At 48.7% G+C, this 16779-nt stretch overlaps 1 pseudogene; it reads right to left on the reverse strand.

The window, feature by feature from the left end:
• Positions 1–9185: 9185 nt before the first annotated feature.
• Positions 9186–9980, reverse strand: LOC146190508 (very long chain fatty acid elongase AAEL008004 pseudogene; annotated as a pseudogene).
• Between the last annotated feature and the right edge of the window lie 6799 nt (positions 9981–16779).

Genomic DNA, 16779 nt, shown 5'->3' on the forward strand with positions numbered 1-16779 from the left:
CTTTTTTAAGTGCTCACTATGACGTTGACTATGGACAATATAGCCAAAGTAGCCGAGAAGTTCTGTACAGATCTCTACAGTAGCCAAAGTAGTCAGGACTGTAATGAGATTGGCGGCAGGGAAAAGCAGTCAGACGTTCCACCAGTGACAAGGGACGAGGTCAAGAAAGCATTAGAAACTATGAAAAAGGGGAAATCAGCCGGAGATGATGAGATAACTGCAGATTTGTTGAAGGACGGGGGGGGGGGGGGGTGGGGGGATATCGTGCTAGAAAAACTGGCCACCCTCTATACGCAGAGCCTGGTGTCATCGACGGTACCGGAACCATGGAAGAATGCAAACATTATCCTCATTCATAAGAAAGGGGACTCTAAGGACTTTAAAAATTATAGACCAATCAGCTTACTGTCTGTTACGAATAAGGTATTTACTAAGGTAATCGCTAATAGAATCAGGACAACCTTAGACTGCAATCAAGCAAAAAATCGAGCAGGTTTTCGGAAACGGCACTCTACTATCGATCATATCCATACCATCAATCAGGAGATAGAAAATGCTCGGAATATAACCAGCCCTTATACATAGCATTCATTGGTTACGAAAAAGCATTTGACTCAGTTGAAACCTCGGCGGTGATGCAGGCATTGCGAAATCAGAGGATAAACGAGCCGTACGTAAAAGTGCTGGAAGATATATGTAGTGGCTGCACAGCAACCATAGTTCTGCATAAAGAAAGTAACAAAATTCCCATAAAGAGAGGTGTTAGGCAAGGAGACACAATCTCCCCAGTACTATTCACAGATTGCTTAGGGGAAGTATTCAGAGACTTGGAATGGGAGCAGTTAGGGATAAAGGTAGATGGAGAACACCTCAGCAATCTGCGATTTGCTGATGACCTTGCCTTGATAAGCAACTTGGGGGATGAACTGAACACAATGATTGATGACCTAGACAGGAAAAGTAGAAAGGTAGGCTTGAAAATCAATATGCAGAAGACTAAGGTAATGTTCAACAGCCTCGGGAAGGAGCAGCAGTTTACATTAGGTAGCGAAGTATTGGAAGTAGTAGGCGAATATGTCTACTTAGGACAGGTAGTAACCGCAGATCCGGACCATGAAAAGGAAATAACAAGAAGAATAAGATTGGGATGGAGCGCATTTGGCAAGCACTCGCAGATTATGACTAGCAGCTTACCGGTATGCTAAAGAGAAAAGTATACAACAGTTGCATCTTATCTGTACTCACCTATGGGGCTGAAACGTGGAGGCTAACCAAGAGGGTTCTACTTAAGTTGAGGACAACCCAGACGGCCATAGAACGAAAAATGGTAGGGGTAACATTAAGAGATAGGAAGCGTGCAGAGTGAGTCAGAGAAATATTTTAAGTTACCGATATTCTAGTGAAAATTAAGAAGAAGAAATGGGCATGGGCAGGACATGTAGTACGAACAGAGGATAACCGATGGTCACTTAGGGTGAAAAACTGGATTCCAAGGGAAGGAAAGCGTAGCAGGGGGCGGCAGAAAGTTAGGTGGGCGGATGAGGTTAAAAAGTTCGCATGGGTCAAGTGGATGCAGCTAGCACTGAACCGGGTTAATTGGAGCAATATGGGAGAGGCCTTCGCCCTGCAGTGGGTATAGTCAGACTGATGATGATGATGACGATGGTGATGATGACGGTGATGACGTTGAAGCCACAGGATGGCGCCGCGGAAAATGTTCGTAGAACTGAAATGAGCAATAACTGAAGTTTGTTAAAACGAAGGTCGTTTGCATAGTGTTCAATGGAGCTTCGGTGGGGGGATTTAATAAAGTTCGTACAACTGAATGCTTCGTTTAGTGGCGTTCGTTCAAGTGGTATTCTACTGTATAACTAACCATGACTAAGCAGGGCTATTATTAACCACGATTATGCCTAACAATAACTACGACCCTGACTAGCTATGAGTATGGCTAACCATGAACATGATTACTCGAATCATAATCGTCATGATTAGTTATCTGTGATTGATTTCATTATCGATGTCTGAATAATTTACAGGTACCAAGGACGTTTTATGGCCATAATTCTGGATAACATTTCTGGTCACAAGAAGTATGAGGTAAGAAAGGCTTTACTCCTTAAAAAACAGAGGGTCTCTTAGATATCTCTTAAAGGACTATAGACACCAAATTTTGGTGGCATTTTTCTTCTTGTTAATGATACGCAAAATAATTCTTGTATATCTACCCCGCACGCAGTTTTCGCCTAAGACCGCCAAATAATTTATAATTGGAATTTCTATTCTCACCAGTTTCGGCTTCAGCAGCCGAGATATTACTGTGAGGTCACAAATATGTGTTGATTAGCGGTATGAAAAAACAGCCATATAATCGCCGATTCTTAACTCGTACTGATTCCTGTTCTTAAAGAAGGCTGGCGTTATCATTGTAGTGTATTCAAATGACACAGCAATGATTATATCGCTGTAGTTTCATCTCTAGCGTGACCTAGACGACTGTGAGGTCACAGCCATCGCTCGGCTTTTGAAACAGACACCGAAACTGATGAGAAACGAAATTTGATTATACAATATTCACCAATCTTAGGCGAATGTGATGTGGTGATCCGTGTACAGTAATGTCTAAGAAATCATTACAAAGAAAAAATACCAATACAAAAATTCTGTGTCTACACTGCTTTAAGATGAGAATAGCGAAAGCCTGCCCATCCTCTCCTATCGTTTGCCTGTCATCGTTTGCCTCTTCGTTCGTTTCGTGCGTTCGTTGCAGTGCTATTACATTAAAATTAGTTGTAGTTTAGCATGTGGCTGAACCTGGAGTTACGCGAGAGCTTAATTTCGGCTTGAAAGTAAAGACATGACTTTTGCACAAAGTAGTTTACTCTAAGGTTTACGCTTTATTTATGCCATATGGGGCCCTTTTTACCACTAAAGAGCGATGAGGCGAAAGCGTCTGTGGCGCGGAGGTCCGTCCTAAATTTCCTTACGACTCGGTTAAGGTGTCCGCGAAGAATCGTGACAGATACAGCTCCTTTTCTTTCCTGTAAACCAATTTGAAACGCCGCTGATGCCTGCTTCACCGAGACTGCTTGTTATCGTTGATGTTGTTGCGACTGTAGGAAGAAGGAAAAGAAAATGCACGGGCCTGCTACTGGCTCTCTAGCTGAACCACCTGATTTATTTAACCGATTTATTTATAAGAAAGGAAGGCGCGGTAACTGCCTCACTAGTTTTCTGTAGACACTGCAACCGCGCCGTAAGGGAAGGGAGGAAGGTGGAGTGAAAGTGGAAAGAGAAACAAGAGCCGTAGTGGAGGGCTACGGAGTAATTTCGACCACCTGGGGATCTTTAACGTGCGCTGACATCACACCATGATAGATGTAGTGATTGCGGAGCGAGAGGGACCCTCAACCACATGATATGGGAATGCCCGCACTCTGCCGGGGTGGGACATAATATAGCCAGTAGAGAAAACTGGGAGACCCTGTTATAAAGCTCAGACCCTTAGCTCCAGCGGAACATCGTTCACCTGGCGGAGAAGGCTGCCATGGGCCAAGGCCTGCCAGCCAGTCTTTAACGCGGCGGCTCCCGTCTACCAGGCCTATGTGCCTGGGCGGGAGTGATCGGCTTCTTCTGGTGGAAAATAAAGTTTTTTCAACCAATCTATTGTGTACGCTTCCAACTACTGAAGAGGTACTGTCTACTCTCAGAGGTGGAACACTGTTCTCAACGCTTGATCTGTTTCAACGAACTCATACCCCAACCCCTGGCGCATGAAGCACGTCGACCCAGGCTACGACGGACAACATGTGTGTGAACGGTGCAGTGACCGTGTAGACTTAAACCATATGCTGTGTGGTTGTGCATCGAGCGACGCCTACGCCAAGAACAAGGAACGTTGGGACAAAGTTTTAAAAAGTGCTTCACTACATGATCAGCTTCGGGCTGTCCAGGAGGCCCGCGCGGAGGCGGAGAGCTTCGGGCTCTCTGTGCCGGTGGGAGCTGCCCTCTACACCTGGCGCCTAGCCGAGTGTCCTCCAGGACCCCTACTGTGGGAAATAAAGTTTTACCAAACCAAACCAAGCCTATCAGCCACCCCCAGTCACGGTAAAACTCCGTACTCCTGGGGTCTTTGAGGTATTGGAAATAAATAAATAAAACACGGCAAAAATACGAACTGTGAACACGATAAGTGGACTGTATGCGGTAAAAAGACTTCCATTCGGAATTTCAGCAGCACCGACGATTTTCCAGCGAATCATGGAGACAACTCTCGCCGCAATTCAGGGCACCAGCCTGTCTGTTATACCTAGTGGCACGGGCAGAGGCACATTATTTTATATTATTTTTGGGTAGCCTCACCATAATATATGTGTACGCTGTCGGGCGTTCTCGCGCCAAGCAATAATTTCCGGACCGTCTGACGCCGCTTCTCGCGGATGGGAGGTGGCTGCTCCTGGCCCTACGAGGCTGGGACTGGTATAGGTCTCCGCCGTTTGCGGCGGGAGCTAGCCTGCCACCGGCGGTTGTACCTGTCGTAGGCCGTCGTTACACCCGCCACCACTTCGGTGGAGGACGACGATTGTTTCGACGCGCGTCTTTCTATCTCCCTCTTTGTCTTTATTACTGCGAAAGCAATGCTACGCCAGGTGTAACCGCTCGTCGCTGTGTAAAAGTAAGTAGTCCTGGAGCCGGCGCTGCGCCTAACAGAAGAAGAACGCTCGGTCACCCGCAGATAATGCTTTCGCTCCATATTCGGTTCAGAGCGTTGACACCTTCTAATTTTGTTTCTTCTCTATTTTCTCCTCTGTCCGCACGAGGGAGCGGAAGTGGCTCAGGTACAAAGTCAGTAGCAGGCCCGTGCGTTTTATTTTCCATCTTCCTACAGTCGCAAAAACAGCTTCTTTAGGTATCCCGTAAGCGGACGATCAGTGTGTACGCGCACTCATCATCCGCTTCCTCATCGCGTATCTAACTAGCAGCGCGCACGCTCAGGCTTATATGTTAGCTGCGCAGTTAGTCACGCGATCATAAGTTGGGGGAGGGGGGATGAAGGAGACTGGGCGCAGCGGAGGAGACCATACTGAAGGGGACCGGTAAACTGTTTGTGCATGCACAGGGAGGCTGCATAGAAAGGCACATGACGTCACGAGTCGGCGCAGCACTGGAGACCGGCGAGGTGCAGCGGCGGAACACCTGTGGAATGTGGAACGGTGCAGCTGGTTGCCATGATTACAGCGCATGCGCAAAACAAGGTTGGTTGGTTGGTTGGTTCACAGGAAGGGAAAGGCGCAGTATCTGTCACACTTGCTCTGTGGACACCTGAACCGCGCCGTAAGGGAAGGGAGGAAGGTGGGAGTGAAAGTGGAAAGAGAGAAAGGGGAGCCGTAGTGGAGGGCTACCGAGTAATTTCGACCACCTGGGGATCTTTAACGTGCGCTGACATCGCACAGCACACGGACGCCACTTCGTTTCGCCTCCATCGAAACGCAGCCGCCGAGGTCGGGTTACCCGGGAACTCCGGCACAGTAGTCGGGCGTCTTACCACTGCGCGAAACTCGCTTCTACTAGCTTTCGCTACAAAAAAAATATTCTAGGAGCACTTTGGACTACTAAAGCGCGATGAGGCGAAAGCGTATGTGGCGAAGTGGTCCGAAGCCTTCCACTACCAGCACCTCTTTCTCTCTGTTTTCACTGCCACCTTCCTCCTTTTCTTTACAGCTCGGTTAAGGAGTCCTCGCAGAATTGTGACAGATACAGCACCTTTTCCTGATGCCTACTGTACTGCGTCTGTATCTATATGCTCTGGCGTTCGAGGAAACGCCAAATGAAAGGCGCCGCACGGACGCCCGGATCGAACGCCCGACGGGGTCAGCTTCATACAAACGTGTGATGTGATGATAACTTCATTTTTCCGCCAGATAAAGAGGCCCCCAATCCCCGCCCCCGGCACACAGGCCTATGGGACGGGAGCCGAGACCTCCGCGATCAGAAGCAGGCAAAGAGGTCTTGGCTTTTAGCGACTACTTCCGCCAGGCGGATGGCTTGTTACTGTGGAGCAGGGACCTCACTCCGCAGCAGGGCGTCCCAGACTTCTCTACAATTTATATTTGTTTTAGCCCCTGGAAAGCTAGCGCATTCCCAGATTATATGGTCGAGGGTCACCGCAGTGCTTACATTTATCGTTTTTTCTATCGTCGATCTGGACATAATATTCCCAGACCGGGTTTACAAAGGTCTGAGCTTGCAGGCGCCGCCATGCGACTGCCTCCCTATTGTTTAGACTTTTATCCGGTGGTGGCACCAGTCTCCTGCATAACCTGTCATTTCGAAGGATCTCCGTATAATTTTCCAGACGCTCGTCCATGTTCTGGTTGTCGGGCGGCTCCACAGTTACCCGGAAGTAGAGAGCTCGGACTAACTCATGGGCCGCTTCGTTGCTAGGAACGGACGTGTGTGCAGGGGTCCAAAGTAGGCAAATTTTCCTGTTTAGTCGTCTGCTGGCCAGAATCCTTGCCGCTTCCGGCGAGACCCTACCCTTTCCAAAATTCCAAATCACCGTTTTGCTATCGCTGATTATGAAATTGGCTAGCGTTCCGACGCACGCGAGCGCTATTGCAACTTCTTCTACCGTTTCGGCGTTGCGGCTTCTAATGGTAGCGGCTGATACCGGGGCACCTCGGCCGTCGACCACCAAGGCGACCTCCGCCCCCGTTTTGCCACTTGCTGCATCCACGTACGCAACCGACTTGCTGTCCATCGAATCGAAGCGTTTGATTAGTGCTTCTGCTCTCTTCTCCCTCCTCTCTGTGTTGAATATAGGATGCATGTTACGAGGGAGGAAGAGAATGATTATATTTTCTCGGCAGTCCTGTGGGATACTTAATTTTTCTCGTCATGACGTCATGACCGGATGCGACGTCCTTATCACTTCCGGTTATTAGCCCTGGCTGAATGTGACGTCATAATGGTGTCACATCCGGTCATGACGTCACCATGTGATGGCGTCACTAATTAGAACAGTTATCAGGCATGCGATACAGCTGGCGAAGCGAGCGAAGGCGAGCAACGATGAGATTGATTGATTGATTAAAACTTTAATTTTCAACGATTTAGGAGGCCCTCTACTCCCCGCTCCTGCCACGCAGGCCTGAGGAACGGGGGCTGGAACCTCCGCGACTAAGGACTGGCGAATATACATTGGTTATTCGCGGCCTCAGCCGCCAGGCGGACGGCTTTTTGCTGAGCAAGCGGTGTGACCTCATACCAAACGGCGGCGGCAGCTCCGCGGCGAGCGCCGGCGTCTGCCAGCTACGCTAGTTGCTAGGCAACGGATCAAGGTCATTCTGTGCCTCCTCGTAGCCCCGGCACAGCTATAGTGAACTAGACAATATTCTAGTTCACTATAGCACAGCGAAATCGCAAGTTCGTGGCCAGTGTAGCTTTCGCTACAAAAAAAAAAAAAAAAAATAAAGAAATGAGAAAACATTCTTTGCCTGTTTGTGAAATGATCTTGCGTCAAACCTTAACGGTGGATCTTAACCGCCGGCATTGCATCGAACCGCCATGGGCCAAGGCCTGCCAGCCAGTCTTTAACGCTGCGACCCCCGTCTTCCAGGCCTACGTGCAGGGGCGGGGGTGATCGCCTTCTTCTGGTGGAAATTAATTTTTTTCAATTAAAATCAAAACAGCGCGTCCCGCTGAAAGCACACTGAGACTCCAAGTTTCAAGACGCAGCGTCCGAGATTGCAAGTGGCATCATCACCCGGCCGGCTATAAGCAAAAAATAATAAATTAAGAAAAGTGGAAAAAAAAAAACGTCATTCATGTGCATTTGAGTGTGAACCGCTATCGCGTCATACCCTTAAAGTGGAGCTTGTGTGTCCCCTAATTTTTTTTTCTGAAATACCTCCATCATAGGAACCTCATCGCCTATTTCGGCTTCATTAATATTGGCACACAACCCAAGTTGGATTTATTGGAATGCGGAGTGTTTGAAATTGCCGCAGGAGGTCATGAGCTGTGGCATGAACCTGTCGACCTAATCAGAATTTTTTCCGACCTCCGCAGGTTAGAGACGACGCATAGTGTGCCTCGATGAACGTCTCCGCTGAGCTAGTATCGAGGTACCCTAAGCAAAAAGATGCTCCTTGCTTAAGCGGCTGCAATTCAAGCATGAAGTTCCAGAGTGAAGTTTATTGTCATGACCTGCTAGAAATAGCAATTTGGGCAGCATTTGACCAAGGCATAATAGCGACCACCACTTAAACACGGCAGAAGGAACTGTGAGGAAGAATGGTACTGTTTCCTGCGCGCGCGTTTTTTTTTTTTCCAAGCACCATCCGATCGTCCGCAATACGAGCATAAACATGAGAGAAAAAATTGATGCACACATACACAAATACACAAATAAACAGATCCAGTTCCGCTTCAGCAACACTCACCAATAAAAAAAAAAAACATTTGTCCCACTTTCTTTCCCGGGTTGCTCTTTCGTCCCCCAAGCGAAGGCGAGCCATTCTTGACAAGACAAGCACGCGTGTACTCTGGAAATTTGCGGCAAGTCTAGGCTCAGCGTTTGTTTCCACCGAACTAGCGAAGAATGAACACTAGCGAGTTTACACCTGTTATGTACTTGTGCGCAAACTTCCCCCAAAGGAAGCTCCCATACCATAGTAAAAGAAGGCACCTAACTGTCAAGGGAATCTCATAAGATGTTAGCTCTTAGGTGCTAGGACACGTCTCATTTAAATGAACAGAAGTAACCCGGAATTCGTTTCACGAATGCTGTTAGTCTTTGCACGGGCGTTCGTCATCGGATTTCGCACTTACAATCATGCTAAAGGCAAAACCTAACAGCTATTTTCCACGCAGTGCTCCTCACATGCCATGGTACTGTTTTTGCCAAGGTACTTGTTGTGCAAGATCAATGAGGCCGCAAAGACAGCGAAAAATGAGCAGTGTTGACAAGAAAAGACAAGTCGGTAACTGTGGTGGCAGCAAAGATGCTACCCGAGCGCACTTCGCCTTAAGTTCTTCTGCACTGTAGTCAAGGACGTCAAGCTTGTTCTCAAACCTTCGTCGGCACACTTCTGGTAGGTCAAGATCATTCAGTGAAACACATGCGGACGTAACAATACGCAAGCTTCTACTTCAACAGTGCTTCTCCAAGATCTGCAGTGCTGTCAGACAGTCTTGGTACGCTTCTTGTAAGCCTGGATGTAAAAGCGCACGAACATGCAAAAGTAAAAGGCAACCTGACTCATGATAACCAGCACGTGCGACAAGGGATAACCGCAGTCCACAAACACAGGTATAAGAGCATGGAGCAGCATGAAGACAAACTGGGCAATTTGTAGCTGGGTCAAGTAGCGCTTCCACCACAGGTAACGCTGGAAACGTGGACCGAGCAGCGTTCCAAAGTAATACGTGTACATCAAGACGTGTACGAACGTGTTGACCAGAACCATCAGCACGGCTTGTCCGTCAGGCCCGTAGGACATGCCGAACCAGCCGGTGAAGACCACGAAGACATGGTGGCCCACGTGAAGCACCGATACGTGCGAGTCTTTCTTGCGTAGGATGAAGAACACCGTGTCCAAGAAGTCGATGACGCGCACCATGGTATACCACCAGAGCAGGTCGATTAGCTCGAGGCTTTTAACGGAGCCGCTGAAGTCGAGTCCCTGGCAGAAGAAGCTGTGGCCACCACCGAAGTGTGACCGAGATCCGATGGCGAACAGAAAGTACACGTTGACCATCACCATTGCCAAGTTGTGTACCATGATGAAGGGCAGCAAGTGTTTGACGGGTGCTCGGCCTTTCATAAACCTTGGCCCGGCTACCTTGACCACGTAGATGTAAGCCAAGATCAGGGTCGTGATGAAAGGAATGTTGCCGGCGAGCTTCCAATCCAGGGTGCGGGGGTCCCGCACTGGAATCAGCTGCCCCTTGCGTAGCTGCGATATTAGGTGCGACATACTGGCTGCTACGGTCGTACTTGTGATGACTACTGATCATTTGGACGCCAGCTTCTCAAGGGCGTGTCTTGCGACAGGCGGAAAGTTGTTGTTCCTTGAGGAGCTGCCCTTGTTCTCCCCGCCTTTCAAGTCACCTAAAGTATCAAGCTACCTTCGTCCTCTGAGTCGTTCAGTGGCTCGGACCGCTGTAGTAGCTTACCGTCACATATCGCTGAGCATCGGCAGTGTACAAAGGCGGTGAGCACTCATCAGCACGGAGATTTTGGCGCAGTCTGCCCAGGGAAGTTGAAACGGGCGCCCATGAAGCACACCATGCGTGCTCGGAGTCGAGGCAGTCGCGGGGTGTGTCTTGCTTACGGCCGGTCTATTTGTAACGCACTACAGGCTATCGGGGAGCAGCCACTTCTCGGTGGCTGCTGACGACATCTGATGCGTGCCTTGTAAGGCACGCTAACCCTCGCGTTGTGTTTTCTTTTTCTTCCCAATGTGCCACGCGCCCACATGGGTCTGCGCATTGAGAACCTTTTTTTCTTTAGGCAGCGCAAATAAATATTTCATCTTTTTCGGTATAAAGAGATGACGATTGCTGCCAGGCTATAGAAGCGCCGCCGTAAACGGAAAGACGCGGAACTATAGAGGCACTATGCCAGTCCAAGCGGAAGCGTCTTGCATGGGCCCCGGCTTAGACGCGTACTTTTTCCCGTAAAACGCCCAATTTCGCCTAAAACTCAAGCTGAGGATAGAATGGTCATCACCATCATCATAACTCTTGCAAGATACCACCGCGAGAAACCTACAGACACGTACCATTTTCAAGTTTGTGGGTAGCGTTACGAGGGTTCTACAAGCTTTGGAAGTCCCCATTTGCGCCGGAACATTAATATTAACAAGCAGTACGGGCTACGCGGCTAACATCGAAGAGCTAAGCCGGGCGCAGCCGCGATGACGACGACTGTGTAGGCGCACCTCAATGCTAACAACTAGTGGGCCTGCGGCAGGCAAGCGGGTAAGTCCCAACGGCATTTTCGCTAATAAGCAATTCTGAACATCAGCTGGTCTTCGCATTCGCATAAGCCATGGACTTCGCAGAAAACTAGAAGTGAGTGGGCGAGTTCCAAACTACTCTACAACGCCTTGAAGACCAGTGCATAGACTGCACAGAAAACGAAGGCCCGCTTGCACGAAGCGGTTCAATCAACTCGTCTAGTAATATAAACCTTTTCATGGTATTGAGAGAAGAGGCGCGTAAATGACGCAGATGATGTAAATGCAAGTTGATTTATAGGAGATTAATGGCGCAATAATTGTGCACTCTTCTCGTTGGACACCAGTGTGCTGTGCGATGTCAGTGCACGTTAAAGCACCCCAGGTGGTCGAAATTTCCGGAGTCCTCCACAACGGCGTCTCTCATAGCCTGAGTTGCTTTGGGACGTTAAACCCTACAAACCAAACCAAACCAAACCGAACAGCTGTAACTGAAAGTCGCAAGGTGCGAGTGAAATCGGAAAATGGTGCAATAGTGGAGGGTTCCGGAATAATTTCTACTACCTGGGGATCTCGTGGTGCCCCCCCTCCCCCCCCCCCCCCGGTGGTACAGTGGTTAACATACCCAACTGCTGCACCTGGATTCGATCCTGACCGCCGACGGCTGCGTTTCAATGGAAGCCAAACGAAGAGGCGTCCCTATTGTGCGATGTCAGTGCACGTTAAAGGTCCCGAGGTGGTCGAAATTACTCCGGAGCCCCCCCCCCCCCCCCCCATCCCCACGGCACGCTTTCTCTCTTTCCGCTTCCTATATACCGCTTTAGCCCCACCGGAGTGGTGCAGTGGTAAGACGCCCGACTACTGTGCCGGAGTACCCGGGTTCGAACCCGACCTCGGCCGCTGTGTTTCAATGGAGGCGAAACGAAGAGGCGTCCATGTGCTGTGCGATGTCAGCGCACGTTTAAAGACCCCCAGGTGGTCGAAATTACTCCGTAGACCTCCACTACGGCTCCTCTTTCTCTCTTTACACTTTCACTCCCACCTTCCTCCCTTCCCCTACGTCGCGGTTGAGGTGTCCACAGAAAACAAGTGTGACAGATACTGCTCCTTTCCCTTCCTGTGAACCAATTATTTATTTATATTTTCGAAAGAGAAACAATTTTTTGTCAGCAAACCATTAGCCACGGCGGATGGCTGTTACTGTAAAAATTGTACAAGCGACGGGAGGCCATTCTTGTCAGCTTGGACCCGGGCACTCAAGCCTTGGTCACCGAGTGGGCCGCTATGGTCACCGCCAGCCATGGACTGCAGGCCATCCAGAACGAACCGGGAACGTCTGCATCTGTATTTTGACGAAATAAATGTTTTCCGATCCAATGTACAAGCGAGGATATTTAACAAAAATTTACACACCAACTTTTAATTAGCATGGTGTGAAAGTAAGTGCTAACGGGAGTTAGAAGGCATGAAGGCGATGCTACATCAGTATTTGAAATCAAGTAGAGGCTGCACTCTAAGGTTCTGCAGGTGCCGAATTACACTACGATCACATCATAACTGTCACACATTTGTTAATTAACCCACGCGCCTCTGGTCGACAGGTCTGCCGGGCAGCATCGACCAACAGGAGCGGGACTAGCCGATCGGTTTGTGACAGTTTTTGTGATGTGATTATCTGGAACACTGGGAAGCAGTTCTCGCCAACCGGGACCCAGACGTCCAGTCCCGGGCCTCGGCAAGAGCACTAGAGGTCGCTGACAGACAAACTGCCAGCCACCTGGAACAGCTGAATGCAGCCCAAGACAAAAACCATCACTAACAAATAAAGTTTTTTTCTCTCTCTCTGTGATATGATCGCAGCCTCATTTGGCCCCAGGCTTGGGAAATCTGGTGTTGTTTTTTTTTTTTGTATGCATCTTAAACTAAGCGCATGGAGGGGAGCAAATGCAGCGTCGTTCTTCAATGCATACGGCGCCGAATTCGAACTGCCTGTTCCAGTGTACCTGGCGAAGGAGCCCTACTCCAAGACCTTCTCTGCTGCCACGACGCAGGAGAGCCGGCAAGGAGACCCTCCTACTGGCTGAGCCCGTGCCGCGAGGTCCATGTCGGTGTAAATAAAGTCCTCTCTCTCTCTCTCTCTAGCACGCACTGCAGCACGTCATCAAGACGTCTGCAGAAATTCAATTACTTTCAACTCGAGGTTGAAGACTCCCAGGTGGGAAAGCTTTCTTATGAAAGCTTGAAAAGTGCCTGGGGGCCTACACAAGGTCAAGGCATAAATTTCACTGTAAGTTCGCATTGTAGAACAAAATGATAAACTATAAACAAGCTTCCCAAGTCCCTCAAGCACTCGATTTCAATTTCGTGCGGAAAAAAATTAAAGCGTTGTAATTCTTCGTGCTGCACGTGCATTGAGAATATATTTTGATACGGCTGATATTTTGATAAAACTGATACGGCATCGTTCTATGGTTTTCAACTCACCGCAGGTACCAGACCGTATCAAAGTTTAAGACTCATAATTAGTTAGCCACATAATTATAATTACTTCGTAGTAACAGACGTCAGCAATGATTAACAGGTTGTTGAGAATATTGGTTTTCTATTTCGAATTTTTTTAGCAAGTTTTGAGAACATTTTTTGGTAAACCTGGTACATTCTAGTGTAGAGGACATAGTGACGAATTTTCCTCGTTTGCAATAAGGTCTACAATTCAGAGCAGTAATGAAAAAGCATTGCGAGTCCTGTCGGCCAGATGGTGTACGTGTGTGGCGTAATTAACCAAGTGTCCACCCGATACAAAAGGACTAACCATCATCATCATCATCATTTACCAAAGTTAAATGAGGGAGAGGGGCAGATGGAACTTTACGAAGAGTGCGATATGTTAACTGCACAGGCAAATTGTTTTACTGCTGGAACTTCACGACGACGACGATGTTTGCTGCACAGCGCGAGAGTTGCAGTTTTACAGGAGGCGGGATCGGATAAGACTCTAGCTCGTTCGATTCGGTTCGTTCGGTTCGATTCCTGGTTGTGATACGTGTGTATGCGTCTGATGACAGGCTCTCACCACGCCACTCATGAGCCAAGAAATAGTTTCGCATTAAAACCTTTCTCGGGACCCTTCGCTGCTGGCGGGGACTAGCCTGGCACCGAGTTTTTATCTGTTGTAGGCCATCATTGCACCCGCCACCGCTTAGGTGGTGACGGCTGTTGCGGCGCACGTCTTTCTCTCCCTCTTCTTTTTCTCTCTTGCCTACTTTCTCTCTTCTGTCTGCACGAGGCAGCGGAGGTGGCTCAGCTACAGAGCCAGTAGCCAGTAGCGCAAGTGCGGAGAGGAACGTACACAGCAAAGCGAGGGTCAGCTAAGTAAGAAAGACCCCGAAAGGGGAGAACCGGGAGATTTCTGGGTGCAGTGGAAGCGCCGCAACGAGCGGCTGCAGTCGAGAAAACAGCAACATATGCTTGCAATAAATTCTGCTGAACGTGAACAAAGAGGCCTGTAAAAGCATAAGAAAGAAGTGACAGGAAAAAAGACAGGGGCCTAAAGTGGCGGCGGGAATTGAAGTTTTTCTTTCCCAAAGCACAATGTGTGTTCCATGAAGCCGTTAACGCTTTTTGGTCACAGTTAAGACACACTCACAAAATAGAGCGACAAAAGAAAGGCGACGAACACGCAACTGGGACCGGGCGTATTGTCTTGGACGCACTTCCCTCTCATGCTCCTGGTTTTCGTCCCTGTTGCGCTACGAACTGTCACATTTTGCACCAGGCGGTCCGCATGTCGGCTTCGCTTTGAGTCAACGATGCGGCCTCGACAAGGTCTGAGCTCTTCGTAGTCGGCTAGCCGTCGTTCTAAACTGTACTTCAGCTTGAATTGTGTCTGTTTCATAGGAATACATACAAATGGCACCATGAAGATGGGATGTTCGATAGCCCCCTGCAGCTTGCATGCTTGACTCCCTCACTCCCTTAAGGAAAAAGTACTAGGCAAAAAGACAGAATCAGAAGAACGAAAAGGCAGAAAGGTTAACTAGGGAAAACAGTGCAAAGCATCAGGAGCCAGTAACCCTCAGCTGGAGTCTGGCTTTCGGCATGGCGGGAAATAAACGCAAAAGAACGGAGCTGAACGTAGGCGCAGCAAGAAATCTGTAAATACAAGCGGCAAAAGCCATCTCAGTCAATCCAAGCCGTGAGGGACTGGGCCCAAGTTAAACTAGGCATCAGCCTCGCCAAATCGACGGTAGCATCGATACTACAGGACTCCGATAAATGGCTCAACGTCGGCACCGCAGCGTCAGCCACAGTCCGACAGCGCCCAGCACAGTTCGAAGAAATAGAGTCAGCCTTGTTAATGTGGTTTGGGAATGTGCGCGCGAATGGTGCTGTCGTGAGCGACGAAATGCTTCAAGAGAAGGCTTGCTGCCTCGGCAATAATTATGGATACATACCGTTCCTTCTCCTCTGTCTTAATAGGTTTTAGCTGTGATGACTTACGGTATGCTTTATTCAGTAAAACAGGGAGATGTTACGGTATGCTTTGTTTAGTAAAACAGGGTGGTGTTTACTCAGAAAATTTTTTTATACACTCTGTCTAGGCGTGACTACTCAAGAGGATGGCTGACAAGGTTTAAGAACAAACATGACATCTCGAGTCGACGGATTCATGGAGAAGGGGGTAGTATCGACAGCTCGGCTGTTTCCTTGTCTCTGGAGAATCTCAAGCAGCTACTTAACAGCTACCTAGCTCAGTGACGAGGCCATGGTGAGAAAGAATCGGACGCTGATTTATCGGCCAGTGAGGAGTTCGTGCTCGAAAGTTCGACCAACAGAAAGCCCATCATCACGAGTGTCATGGTGGGCGAGTCGCTTCAGACTGCACTACAATTTTTTGGGGAGAACGATTGCAAGGATAATACCCTCAAAACTGCCGGTTTTCTGTCAAATTTTGAGCCCAGAGCACACCGGTATGTGCAAAAGCCGTTATTAATGTCAAATATTTTCTCAATAAAATCATTTTCGTTTTTATCCATGAATCGTTATTATGGATGACTTGCTTATGGACAGTTTTTGTCGGAAACCGAAGTGTTCATATTAATAAGGCGCGACTGCACACGGACTAGTCTTCGTAGCCTCTGTCAGCATCGCATGCAGGTGGCCACACCAGACCCACCTTTTACGCGAAAAACCCACCTCACCCGAAGTCAAGAAGTCTTCTTGAATAAGCTCATCGCCCATGCGGCTTACACGCCACGTATTACAAATGATTACGTGCCCCCACTGTACGACTCTAACGCGCGGCGGCATCTCTCATCTACTCTGGGATCGCCCTGCTTTTTCTACTGGACGCTCCGAGATCGAACCCTGCCGCCTGAACTACCGTTCTCTTCTAGGAACTGATGCTAACATACAAATGATATTTGCCAAGTATGGCTCCCTTAGTGGCCTGGTCAGAGCAATGTGGTTTGAGTGACGACCTGCGCAAACAATGAAGATTCTGCCTATTCCCCTTTACCTCCATCCATGGCCATGAGCCTTCCTATTCAATAAAGGACGTTCAATCAATCAGACGCGCGTACCTTCCGCTCTCGTTCGTTCATTCATTCATTTAATAATGCTGTCAACCAGTGCAGGCTATTACAGGAGTGGAGAATAAACAAAAATGCACGTTAAAAAAGGGAGCACATTTCAACAACTACAAAAATCCGACCCAAAAATACAAGCAAATACAAAAAGTGAAAGATTCACTGGCCGCGATGCAGCGATTTCGCCGTGGCATCAATTTCCACCGTAGTTGCACCGCTCTTAGCTC

The sequence above is a fragment of the Amblyomma maculatum genome, chromosome 4 (genome assembly GCF_055883805.1).
Source record: "Amblyomma maculatum isolate TAMU_Amacu chromosome 4, ASM5588380v1, whole genome shotgun sequence".
Taxonomy (NCBI): domain Eukaryota; kingdom Metazoa; phylum Arthropoda; class Arachnida; order Ixodida; family Ixodidae; genus Amblyomma; species Amblyomma maculatum.